The following is a 13758-nucleotide window of genomic DNA, read 5'->3' on the forward strand; positions in this document are numbered from 1 at the left end:
TTCGAAACATGGACCTCTGAACCCAGAAAACAGGAATCCAGACTGCAGAGTCGCTAAAGCGTTATCCGAAGATTTTTATGCAAGCTCCATAAAACTGTATTTCGAAACACGAACCTCTGAACCCAGAAAACAGGAATCCAGACTGCAGAGTCGCTAAAGCGTTATCCGAAGATTTTTTTGCAAGCTCCATAAAACTGTATTTCGAAACACGAACCTCTGAACCCAGAAAACAGGAATCCAGACTGCAGAGTCGCTAAAGCGTTATCCGAAGATTTTTATACAAACTTCATAAAACTGTGTCTCGAAACAATAACCTCTAAACCCACACCCACACCCACCACCCAAAAAAAAACACAAACACATGGAAATACAACTTCACCAAACTTTACGGTCGATCAGATACCACTCCTACTTCGTATTCGGGTGGTTCTGGGTTAAAATAGCCGCCTGCAAACCGGCTATCCAGCCTACGGACTTTCATGATTACCATCAGTCCCTGCAGGCGACTGCTAGGATAGTACCTCAAATTAAGCCGTAACAGCTTCCCTCACATCCTGTCCAATCTATTATTGGCCAGACATACACAGTCTGAACTACTGTTAGCGTTAAATAAACCACAAAAAATTAAACAGACAACAAATACAAAGCTTTCATTAGACACACCGCGCCGATAAAGGCTGATACCGTTTGTAGGCTACTTGGTAGATGAATGTTTACAACCTCATTTGCTCTATACACGTTACGAACATTTACAGCAACACACTAAAAGCGCTTTAACATATGTTTTACGAAAATATGACCAATAAGATTCTATCCATTAACAGCAGTTTGAAATGCTTGTCTTCCACAATGAATAGCCTATTGTGTCCGAAAACACCTACAATACCAAACGTTTACAACGTACATTATATGGGACCAAATTACTGTACATCACACTACTTTTCACCACCAGTAAACAGGCTAGCTTTACGTTTTATGGAACGTCTTTGCGGAAACAATATAGAATTCCTTAAACCCATGAAGTTGTTATAATATTCATCTCCAATATGATGATGAGACTGAAGAGAATACTTTGGAAAACTTTTTTATGCAACCAAGAAACGACAGATCGAATCTCAGCATATTAGGCCTAGGCTCTTAATCTCGTGTAAGCGACTGCAGAGCGCTTGGCTTCCTAAGCCTCGGGCTGCAGGGCCAGCTCACAACGACCCGGTCTAAGCGCTTCGCGTCAGGCATTGCTGTCGCTTCCTATCAAAACCTTCCACTGCGAAGGCTTCTGACAGACGCACTTTTATCACCAATAAACTTCATCCTACGTTCGTTAAGGCCAGTTGTGACAACAAAATGAAAATTTCTTGGGCCACAAAGTACGTACTTACGTAAATAGGAATTCTTTTAAATCAGTGCATTACTCCACCAACTCTGATACACCTACTAATTAAATCTTTCACCACAACACACAAATTCCTACCTGATTTCAGGTGGAACAGTGACCACTTAGGGCGACGGGCGAAACACTGCTGTACACATCACAATACAAACACACATGGACAGAAGCAAACATACTGCTTACTTCATACCTACACTTTTCACTCTTTCTTACCGACGCACTGAGTTTCTGTTGGCCTAGTCATCCTAGGTATGCTCCGGCAATAGTATCCGCGAGAAGTTCCACGTAAAAAAAATATATATATTTCTACTAAACAGACCTTCGGGTCTGTCGGTTTCCCGCACACTGAATGAACTCCTTTGTTCACACGTCTCTAAGGGTTCCCCACAATTACAAAACTCCACTACACATTACACAATACACTAACAAGAGGCAGTAGTCTGGATACTTGTAGGACCTGTGTAGTTCTCACAAATCTGTTCCTCCAACTTCATTGGAAATTCTTGGTTTCCAGTCACAGTAGAGATGGGATAACGTCTTCTTTAACACCACCAAAAAAAAAAGAACTGAAGACAGAAAGCAGAAAAAAAAAAAGATGCGAGTGGACCTCCTGCAACACTCAACTCCACCTAACACGACACGATACACTCTCAGACTGGCCAAGCAACGCTCTAGGCTTTGGTTTTACTGGAACTGGAGTACGGCGATAGAGGCGAGTCCTCGGTGTCTGCCGACAGAGGTCCTCAGCGTTCCATTCTGAGTCTGCGTCCTGCGATGTTGCCAATTCTCGTGCTCATCCGAAGCATCACGGGCAGGGGAAGGCGATAAAGGCTACGCGAAGTTCGTACTGTAATCCTCTTATTCCCTGCCTCTCGGAGTTACATATAATTGTGGAAATTCACTCTCATTGCACATATATTAAGTGAATTGTCAATGGCAACCGTGATGTGTGACTGCTGACCGTGCGCTCAGTAAGCTGTATCACTCTGCCTCATGTTTTGGGAACGGAGGTTGTGCCAATCTGCCGATTTATTGGATATTTCTCCTTCACGTTTCACGAATTAGGCACTCTGGCCTCTTACGATTCAAAATCAAATCTGAAAATGTGAATCTTTGACTATCTGGTAAGATTCCTGGACAGCGTATTGGTCCACTGCAAGGCCACCTCGTCCAAGAACATACGTGCCTTGTGTTACGCGGCAGCTGTATTCATCAGTAGTACATGATATGGCAATAATATTCTCTGTACACTACCATGAGTATAAAAAAACTCCGTGGTTTTAGTCCGCTAGCAAACTATACTGACCGAGCGGCCGCCGCTTGTCGGCGAAGTTAGTGCCAACTTTACGGATAAGGGGTGTCACGTGGTCAGCGCAACGAATACCCACGGCCGTTAATTTCGGTTTTATAGACCGGAGCCGCTTTTTCCTTGAAATAGCACCTCAATTATCATCACGAGGCTGATTGGATCCCGTTCCAGACCCCCTAATTCTCAGAAAAAAAGTCTGGTAGCGCCGGGAATCGAACCAGGACCTCTGGATCTGTAGCCAGGACCTCTAACCACTAGACCACAGGGGCGATCACCATGCCTATTACAATAGTGAAATAATGTTTAACTAAAGTTTGGCAGCATAAAGGTTAAAATTACAAAAAGCACATGCTTTGCCTGCTCTCCTGTACGGTTACGAAACTTGGTCTTTTGCATTAGGGGAAGGACATACCGAGGGTGTCGGAGAACAAAGGGATGAAAATACTTGAACTTAGGGCGGAAGAAGTAACCGGAAGCAGAAGAAAAATACTTAATGAGAAGGGTCATTACTTCTTTTTCATTTTCCCCCTTGGCACTACAGCCCCAGTGGACCTAGGCCTACCTCCATGAACTTCTCCGTTCACTTCGGTTTTTCTAGATCTTACACAATCGGTAGGACTCCTTGGACGGGTGATCAGCTCGTCGCAAGGCCTCTACCTGTACACAAACACAGAAAAACGCACACACACAAACTAAACATCCATGCCCTGAGTGGGATTCGAACCCACGATCCCGGTTTCCAAGCGCGCGAAGAGAGTACATACCTTAGACCGGTGGGCTACCGTGATCGGTGGTCATTACTTCTACTTTTCGTAAAATAATATTATGCTGATCTTCTAAAGAGGGTGAGATGAGCGGAGCATTTCGTAAGCATATGAAGGACAGGAAATTTGTACGACATATTTGTCAGAAAATCTAAACAGAAAAGGCCACTTGAAAGACCTACGCGTAGAAAGGTTGGCAACAGTGAAATATATCTTGTGGACTACATTAAATCTTTCAGCATATTGAAGGGTGGCGGGCTCTTACGAACACGGCCTTGAACGTTCAAGTTCCATAGAAGCCCGAGAATTTCTTAGCTAGCAGAGACTTTGAAGGACTATAGACCTTGGAAATACTTAATTGAAATGTCAAAAGAGACGGAAATATATGGCAAGGTGTGTTCTTCGGTGTTTTGAAAATAAATCCATACATCAGAGGTAAACCTCGGCACCTCACCATCACAGACATTTACAGTAATAAGCTGGAATTATCAGTCTACACTTTCATTCCGAATGATAATACTAAATGGAATTAGCTACTTTAAATACTGAAGTTCCATAGACAAATGTCATAACTAACTAAATGTCATTCTAGAGATTTCATTATGATACACGTAATTATCGCAAAGGCGCCTGAACTATGGTTCAGATTCCCAGGTACAGGAAAGCTGTTTTGAATGTTGCGGTGGGGTATACTTTGGGAAGAATTATTCCAGAAAATCTGTTGCCATGAAATTCGAATTTTCATCCAATCAACGCAGGAGTCTATGAATGGATAATATCCTGAGCCAGTTCATTCCATTTCACATCGACATAAGACGTTTCCTGAAATTCTGTTCGAAGTGACTGACATTCGCTTCCTTCTCGGCTATTCCTTGTTCCCCTTTTCCTGAGACTTTATTTTTAGCAGTTCCAATGTAAATGTGTGCTTGATATCTACACTGATCATAACTTTATTTACTAACAGTTGCAATAATTTACCTAACATGCTTCGAAGTCAGTAGCATAATTACAAAAGAAACTCCGTGGCCCGTAGTCGCCAACTTTTGCGGGTAGAAGTGTCACGTGGTCAGCACAACGGTTCCCCACATCCGTTAATTTCGGTTTTCTAAACCGGAGCCGCTATTGCTTTGAAATAGCTCCTCAATTATCCTCACGAGGCTGAGTGGACCCCGGTCCAGACCCACTACTTTTCAGAAAATCTGGTAGCGCCGAGAATAGAACCCGGGACCTCTGGATCTGTAGCCAGGAACTCTGACCACTAGACCACAGAGGCGGCAACATAATTACAAACACAATCGAAATCAATTGGAACATAACTCAGTACAAGTGGCGCTCCTTTAGGATGGCGGCTATGCTCTTCAGTGTTGCCGCGTTATGTGACTTATATTTCTCTTGAACCATTACGTTAGGTTAAGGGAGAATTGTCTCAGCGGGTTGTTCGTAAATGAATTTGAAAAGAACAGTGATCGTGAACACGATAATGTCTCAATGCAAAATCAGAGCATGGAAATTAGACCGAGATGAGGGAATTGGCCTGTGAGGGGCGGCAAGTTTTCCCGCTGCATTTACGATCATCAGCACAGCAGAGAAGAATTTAAGAAGTCCTTTATGAAAGAATACTCACAATTGACATCGACACTTACCTACTCTTTTCATCGTCACAGGTTGATTGATTTTTGGCTGCAATTGTATGAAATGATAAGTTACTGAATTTTCTTAAATCGATCTCTGGTGGGTCATATTTTCCTTCTTACCCGGAGTAACTCCGAAGCTTTCTGTTGTTTCTGTAGCAGTCCAATAAGGTTTCCCATACTTTGTTCGCGTGGTTACAGAGAACACTTCGGAGAGGTTAAAAATACAGCGCTAGTGGAAACAAAGTAACACCACAAATATGTATCCAATACTTAAGGAGCGACCAGCAGCTGTTTAAATTATTACCTTTTTAAGTGTTTCAGCAAATAGTGCGGCGCTTCTATTGTTTTCTGTGTTTAGCCTGTCACTCCGTTCGTTTGTGGCATGCCACAACTCAAGTGTCGGTAAATGGGTTTTCAAATAATGTAATACAGCTATCTCCTGTTATAACTAAATATATGTTCCTGTCTCGTCACCAAAATTCAGGGCAAAATCATGACATTAAGATAGGTAACAGATGTTTTGAAAATGTGGCACGGTTCAGATATTTGGGAACGACGATAACAAATCAAAACCGGATTCAGGAGGAAATTAAGAGAAGATTGAACTCGGGTAATGCTTGCTACCATTCAGCCAAAAACCTTTTGTCTTCTCGTCTGCTGTCTAAAACCATAAAAATTATAATATACAAAACTATAACTTTGCCTGTGGTTCTGTATGGGTGTGAAACTTGGTCTCCGATATTATAAACTGCTTCTTTTCCTTTATAATTTTTGGGTAAGTATACATTCTATAGCCGTTGACGGTAGCCGAGCGGTCTAAGGCATGTACACGCACTGTCTTCTCTCGCTGAGAAGCCGGGATCGTGGTTTCTAATCCCACACAAGGCATGGATGTTTGGTGAGTGTATTGCGTTTATTCTGTGCTTGTGTTGTCATGTGCTTAGGTAGAGGCCTTGCGACGAGCTGATCTCCCGTCCAATGAGTCCTACCGGTCTGTAAAAATGAACACTGAAACTGAGAAATCAGCCCTAGGTTCAAAAGTGGGAGCGAAGAGGAAGAACAAAAATACATTCTTACGTTCACAGTGGCCGCACGGTCTGAGGCATGAACAGACTTCGCCCGTTCGAACACTGGGGTCGTTGGCTACAATGCCACTCTAAGCATGCATGTCTGTGTGTGTCTGTTCTGTGTTTGTGTTGTTCTGTGTATAGGCAGTGGCCTTGCGATGGGCTGATCACCCGCCCAAGGAGTCCTACCGACAGTGTACAGGACTAAGGAACTGAAAATCGGCCAAGGCCCAACAAAGGGCTGTAGAACCATAGATAGATATACTCTAAAAACAATTTCATGTTATTTGAAATTGGACTGTCTGTACAATTTTCATCGTCATCTGCTAATATTTATTTAAAAAAAAAACAAAGCAGTCGCTTTAATGCAAAATATGAAGTTTTCATAAATTTTAGCACGTTACAACAGAACGATTCGCAATGGGGTTGGATTTTATCTTCGCTATAGGTATCGAAACGACTTTAGGGCCCATCTGTAAAATGGGCAGAGATAATAACGCGGCTGTAGCGTGAAACTGTCACTGATCTTCGTTCAGTGTCGGTTACAATCTGCCACCGATGTGGGCGTACTGCTTGCTTATGTCATACGGTAGGAGAGGAGTGGGGGTGATGGTGCGAGAGGATAGAGAAAGCAGACGTGCTGGGACATACTTTTCTCTCTCTCTCTCTAAAAACACGCGTCTGTACTCCTACCGCAACGCATTATTTCTTCAGGTGGAATACCCCTTCAGACATGAACTTCCACACTTACACACGGTACGTGGCCGTGCCATAGCTCAAGCGGTTAGTCGCTGACATCCCACGGCGGCGGCCCGGTTTCGATCCCGGGTCTGGCCAAGTGGGATTTGTGGTGGACAAAGTGGCACTGGGGCGGGTTTTTCTCCGAGTACTTCGGTTTCCTTAGCCAATCTTCATTCCACAAAATTCTCCATCATTATAATCAACCGGGGCAGGCTACAATAGGCCAATCAGAGGCCGCCGTGCCGAGTGTACCCAGTTGGACTCCACCCCCCTCCAAGCGAATTAAAAGAAAAATTACACACGGTACATGAATGCTATAGTTCCGAACCAGTACTCCATATCAAGAACTGAGCCGCGATAGCTCAGTCAGTATAGTGACTGGGCTGCAGGCTGAAAGATCGAGGAGGTGTCGGGATTCCATTCATGTCAGGGCAAAGAGATCTTTCTCTTGTCTACAGGGTCCAGAACAGCTTTGGGGCCCACCCAGCCACATACGCAGAGAGGATTTTTACTTTGCTGGCCGGTTGCACGGCTCTGTGCTTCACTGAAATAGGTGCGCCGCTTGCCGTGAGGGACTTAACGAATTTTGCCAATGAATCAGCATACCTGACAGCCGATAACGTTTGGAATGAAGCAGTTACAATTTACAGATCACTGGATGTGTTGAAAATGCTGTCCGTTACACGTAGATACATTTTGCAATTAACTGTTTCGCTAGAAAACACAGGTACAACGATCCTTCTTACACTTACAGCACACCAGACACAAACTTTCACCGGATGGAGCAGGATCTCGTGGGTTAGATTTGGATTTTGTGAACTCAGTAGCCAACTGCGGATCGATCTTACTTCGACCACAGACTGCAGAAACCAACTGCAAAAATGAACCCTGCTGGCTGGATCGCACGGCTGCAAGGAGTGCGTGGATTGCAGTTGTTTTGTAGGGTCTAAGCTTCAGCAATTGTGTTGCCGTTATTGCAGTAGGCCTTGACACTCCAGTCTCTTGAGCTAGACGTTTCAGTGATTTTCTAGGTGTAAGTAAAAATCCCTAAAGTGCACGGAGAAGTTCATGGAGGTAGGCCTAGGCCCATTGGGGCTGTAGTGCCAAAGAAAAAAAAAAGTACAAATCTGGCCCCTATGTCATCTAACTTATCCTTAAGCACTCGGCTTTCGTGTGTTCATTTCTTGTCTACTAAGAGTCCCGTTGTTCTAAGTTTGTTCACCAAATCGTGAACTGTTCGCTGACAGCTCTTGCATCACGAAATTTACGTCGAAATTTTCGCCGACACTTCTAGCACATCCGTATTTCACACACGTGACATACAGAAATACACGTTGCTCTAAAATATATAGCACCATGACGTACCATACTGCTTACTGATTGTAACTGAAAATACACCAGAACAACAAGGCCCATAACAGGATTCGAACTCACTACTGCAATCAGTGAAACTGAGTAGCCACTCTGATGGTCTGGTAGGCCTCCAGATTTTCGCATCCATAAATTATGAGATGGTTCCACAGATTATGAAAAATTTTTGGACAACTAAAGATACACTTCGCAACCACTACAGCGTTCTTTTAGATTTCAATCCTATCCAAACAGTGCTGCATACCCCAGAATTGAAGGGAAATGTGTCTGTCTACGAGGGATATCCGGAAAGTAAAGATACAAGTTCAGTAAAAATGTAAGGGATTTTTTTTTCAGAAATGGCAGTACTGCCGTGTGAGATAGGAACGGCGTGACAGGGCTGAGTTCACGGGTTACAGTCACGGCAACGCTGTGCTCGCAGTGTGTGTTTAAAATCGCCGTGTCATATATGTGTCCTATCTAGGCTGCGATAGGACTCCTTAAATGGGAGATCATTCAATCGTGACGCCCGTGATGACACAAACTAATACAAAACGGCAGGAGCAAATATTATTTGTACAGTAAGAATTTGAACCCAGGTAACGAACAGGCAGTCCAAGACGTTAGAGCAGGGCAGCCACTGAGATTAACATGCTGATCTACATGCATATACAGTATATAATATTCATTCAAGTTCGGAGGTAAAATGCATACCATATCGAAATTCATGCATTACTGGAAGTTGCAAAAGGTCCTCATACTGCAGCATACCAATAAATATACTCACATAAAGACGCCATTAACGTAGCTGTTCATATAACACGAGAGAAAAATACATTATTGTGCAATAACGAAAGTTATACGATTAATAACAATTTCATTTTGGTCCATAAAAATTTAAGGTAAAACATTATCATCCATCTCGACACGTGTGGACGCTTTAGGGTCAACCCGTGATAACCTCACAGATTTCTTATAATGCCCATTTCACCCGTAGGTACGTTTGTCGTATTATTATGCTATTTCGTTTTATTACTGTTCCAAATGGTCGCTCTAGCACAGTAAGTTGGTTTTATCGAGCACTCAAGAGCCCTAGAATGAGACACACTATATCTGAAATTTGCATTATAAGTCAAGGAGAATTCAAGACAAGTGAACAATTCGTCGCTGGAGGAAACTCGAGTATACCCACCCCCGCCTCCCTCCTTCGGAATCCTATTAGCAAGCTGCGTGTGGCGTGGATCTTCCGTCTCCTGATTCAAATACTGAGCTATTCTCCTTGACTGTGTGTAACGAACTGAAGTTACTTAAATCAATTTTATGCGTTAAGGCACTACACTGTACAATTATTTAACAGGGATATGTCAAAATTTGTACATGTCCTGCTCCAAGCCAGGAGCCACTAAGCTGCGCCTGGCCGGGTTATAGCTCTCCTCTTGGGTAATGCATAGTACAGGCGTTGATATGATGAACGCATGTTTGTGAAGCTCGGTATGAACACCATGCCATTTTACAGACGTCATTTTGGCTTTGCCACCAAGAATATTGTTATATGTACGCTCATTGCTACGCAACGTGTAGGTAAACAAGTTCCCGCGAAGACAGATTATTGGCAAACAGTCCGTTGCTTACGCAACAATAGAGGAAGCTGTATTTTCCGTGTCCGCGGTGACGTCATAACAGTGGATAGTGATCACGTGATATGTGTTTACTATAGGTCCATGTCCGTTCTTCGCTTATATAAGTAAAGCAGTTACAAGTTACGAATAATAATAATAATAATAATAATAATAATAATAACCCCGTGTGGAGGCGGGGTCGAATACCTCCACCGTCCTTTGGTCAGAGAAGGCGCCCCACAGAAACAAGACCGTAACTGTCAAACGGTAATAACAATAACTAATATCTGGTCATGAGCCCCAGATGAGGCTCGACACCAAGACTGACCGTCAGTCGAAATGTGACTTTGACTTTTTACGAATAACAGCGGAAGAAGCACGCGAACAAGCAAGCAAGGATGTAGCCACGTGAAGTTCGAAGTTGAAGAACTAGAACTAGGCCTGTGAATACTTAACGTGTGATTAGAAGACTTCATGTATGAGTAATATTTGGAGTGTGTAATTCAGTGAGATTGTTATAGTTCCTGTGTTATAAATCCGTGAAGACTAGTCCAGATAGACTGAGGAGGCTATTATGGAGTGATTTTACATTGTGTGAAGTAGCAACAGCGCAATAACTAATTGCAGTTACGACCTGTAGGTTATTAATGATCGCTATGGTCCTTCTCGGCCTGTTTCAGTGATGTCTTTACCTTTTTACCTTTACATTATAGTGTCTTAGACTTTTTCATATTATTCTGCTCATCCTCTGGAATTTATTGAGTTTAATATTTACACGACTATCTTAATTTTTATAATGTGATATTATGTAGGGTAACTTATTCGAATTAAATATTTTTTTTTAGATTTTTATTATTCGCAGCAGGTTCTTCCATCAATATGCAGTTAGTGTGGTTTCACTAGGTGATATTTCCAAGTTACGTGCTTTCATTGTTTCCTTAAACCCGTCAGTGGTATCGTCTAACGAGAAACTGCTACTCCAGATCTGTTCATTGCTGAAAATGTTTCCTGTTATTCATTTATATGAAGTATAAACTAGTATTGAAATATAACACTGAACGTAACGGGGATTTGTTTTATAAATTAAACTCAGGACAGAAAAGGATGTATAAACGTACATACGCTACTACATATCTTTGTATATGTATCAATCTTCCTTTTATGAAACTACAGTTTGAATTAAGCATTTACATGGTGAAATACCAGATATTAGCCATAATACATGCAAGATCCTCGAGTAGGTATTTATATTCCAAAGCACTGACTTGATTGGTGGGAATTCAGTATAGCTTTTGCGATAAATTATCCTCATGCTTGAAATCTGTAAAAGCCACTGCCGTATTCCATGGTCTCCTTCTTTTCTTATCAGAGCTAAAATAAGTTTCGAACGTACCATTTTAAATTTTTAATGGAAGCTGGTCACTCGGGGTTTAATCTAGTGTGTGGATGCGATTCTGGACTCCTATGCTGTTAACCTGTAATTGTGTGGGAATTGAAGTCTGTAGCCTTCTGGTGTCGTGGCGGAACCTGTTATTTACTGCAGGTTACAGTTCTCCTCGCCCTCGAGGCAAACCCTCAGCGCAAGAAGCGAAATAAGAAAAAATAGGCACACAAAGTGCTCCGAATTTAATGGCGGAATAAGCACAAACCATGTTAGAAATAAGTTAAATATGTATACAGTTCATTGCTCAAAAATCAGCCCGCACAATTTTAATCACAGAACTCTGCTCCGGCACTACGGTCTTCTTTAGGAATAATTGCCAGTAACTATATTCAGTGCAACACTTCCTGCACCAATATAACGTATTCTACAGGTATAATTCCGATCCTAGTTTTTTTTTCAGGTTTCTTTTATGGGTGGGGGTTTTCGCTGTGAAATCTTGCCGCCTATGTATCCGCCTGAAATACAATAAAACAAACAAACTCCGTGGCTTTAGTCCGCAAGCGAACTATACCGACCGAGCGACCGCCGCCAACTTTAGCGGATAGAGGTGTCGCGTGGTGAGCGCAACCAATCCCCACGGCCGTTAATTTCGGCTTTCTAGACCAGAGCCACTATTTCCTTGAAATAGCTCCTCAATTATCCTCACGAGACTGAGTGGACCCCGTTCCGGACCCACTACTTCTCAGAGAATCTGATAGCGCCGGAGATCGAACCCGGATCTCTGGATCTGTAGCCAGGAACTCTGACCACTAGGCCACACAGGCGGTCCCTGAATATCGATAGTTAATCCATTTTAAGTCAGATTTCTCCCTACCGAGTCCGATTTCCGCAATAGAGTAAAAATGATCAGTGGGTCTTATCCTGTGACGTTTATTTTGCAACTATTTGCAAACCTGCACAGTGTTTCTCACAGGTTATAGCGATAAACTGAACGGTGAAACTGAAATTCCCGAGTCTAATCCATGTAGATTAGATAGACAACTATAGAGCTCTTAGCGTTTGTTTATGAAGACTTTGACACTAGTGAACACAACTAAAAATGTACTCAAATATGCCAGAATCTGCTGCTGTATTTGTCTCTCTGTTATGTGCTACAGAAGGGATGATTACATTTTCTTTAATTCGTCCTAATGACAGTTGCAAAAGATCTGAGCAGTGGTCGTGGAATGATTAGATAATTAATTCATCGTATTCAGTATCACACCATGGGCTCAGTTTCCTCGGGGGAAGTTATTTTAAAAATAATAAAGAAAAGCTATAATTTGTAATACAGACCCACAAATCAGTTACGTTATTGGTTCCATCATCTGGCCCACTGACACTAAACCTTATTTTTATACATAAAATATCAATGTACAGTGGAAAATTCCAGCTAAGTGACCTGACTACAAAACTAAGTCTTAAAAAGACTTTGTATGTTGATGTGGCTCAGGCGAGAAGCCGTGTTGGAACCACAACAAAGTTACGTGTGCCGACATCTCCTGAAAGAAACTTCATGTCATATCATGTTTGGATTTTTCATCACATCACCTCATAAAAGCGTGGAAGTTAACCTCCACGCTCTCTCTATGGCGACCAGTCTCGAGCTTCATGTACCTGACATCTTCAGAGGTGACCTCAAGAACAGGCTGAGTAGCCTAGAAAGTAATTCGGAACGCTGTGGTAAAGACGCAAATTGCAGAGGTTTCAGGCACTCTTGTGACACTATTATATAAAACAAAATTCAGAGATATTTCAAGATCCCATCTGGCACAGAAGCGATTGGTTCAGCACATACACTACTAAACTGTCTGCAAAGCAGCAGAGGATTGCAGTAGTCAGCACTAAGATCCATAAATTGTTGAACGTCATCCCGAGGGAATAATTCAGATCTTCCTGGGATGGTGGTCGCCAATGACTCAGGACTTCTCACAGGCGGGTGTAATGAAGACCTGCGGGCGAAACATTAGACCAAGATGGAGGGGACAGAAATGGATGCCGCCACACACGCATGTCAGTGCAGGTGTGTACTGTGGAGGGCGTATGATGACATGTTGCGACTGTTTCACCCCGTGTCTCATGAAAGCCCTCAGGATACCTGTACGCGGTGTAACTGCAGAATAATACTGTGCTTCAAAGAAACAAAAGCTTCACATATGGCAACTCCCTCATCTGTGCCCAACATTTAGCGATACCGGTATGGTGAATTTCTTTATATGCAATGGATTCACAGACACGAAGCTGCAACGATACTCTGCCGTCTCAATTCCGAATGTCTATTTTGAGTTAATTCATTCTTGAACATACAGTTAGATAAATTCAGGTGAGAAACGTTGGACTGCGAATGTGCGATACGTCCTCTGCACAATACCATCTGTCTTCATTGTCCAGTTACAATATATTTTTATTAGGTTCTATAATAAATTAGGAGCCGGGATAGCGTAGTCCGTTTAGCAGCTGG

The 13758-nt window shown here is 42.6% G+C and overlaps 1 protein-coding gene across 5 annotated transcripts in view; it reads right to left on the reverse strand.

Annotated features, from left to right (window-relative positions):
• Positions 1 to 13758, reverse strand: part of LOC111875687 (latrophilin Cirl) — a 1027517-nt gene that overhangs the window by 237577 nt on the left and 776182 nt on the right. Inside the window, exon 1 of one of the 5 annotated variants that reach the window (XM_023872116.2) lies at positions 1585 to 2053. The exons of 3 other annotated variants lie outside the window; for them this stretch is intronic. The gene's annotated coding sequence lies outside the window, so the exon portion shown is untranslated. Of the gene's footprint in view, positions 1 to 1471; positions 2054 to 13758 lie in introns of those variants that run through there. One more of the 5 variants, XM_023872113.2, reaches the window with a different exon arrangement.

The sequence above is a fragment of the Cryptotermes secundus genome, unplaced genomic scaffold (assembly GCF_002891405.2).
Source record: "Cryptotermes secundus unplaced genomic scaffold, Csec_1.0 scaffold388, whole genome shotgun sequence".
NCBI lineage: Eukaryota > Metazoa > Arthropoda > Insecta > Blattodea > Kalotermitidae > Cryptotermes > Cryptotermes secundus.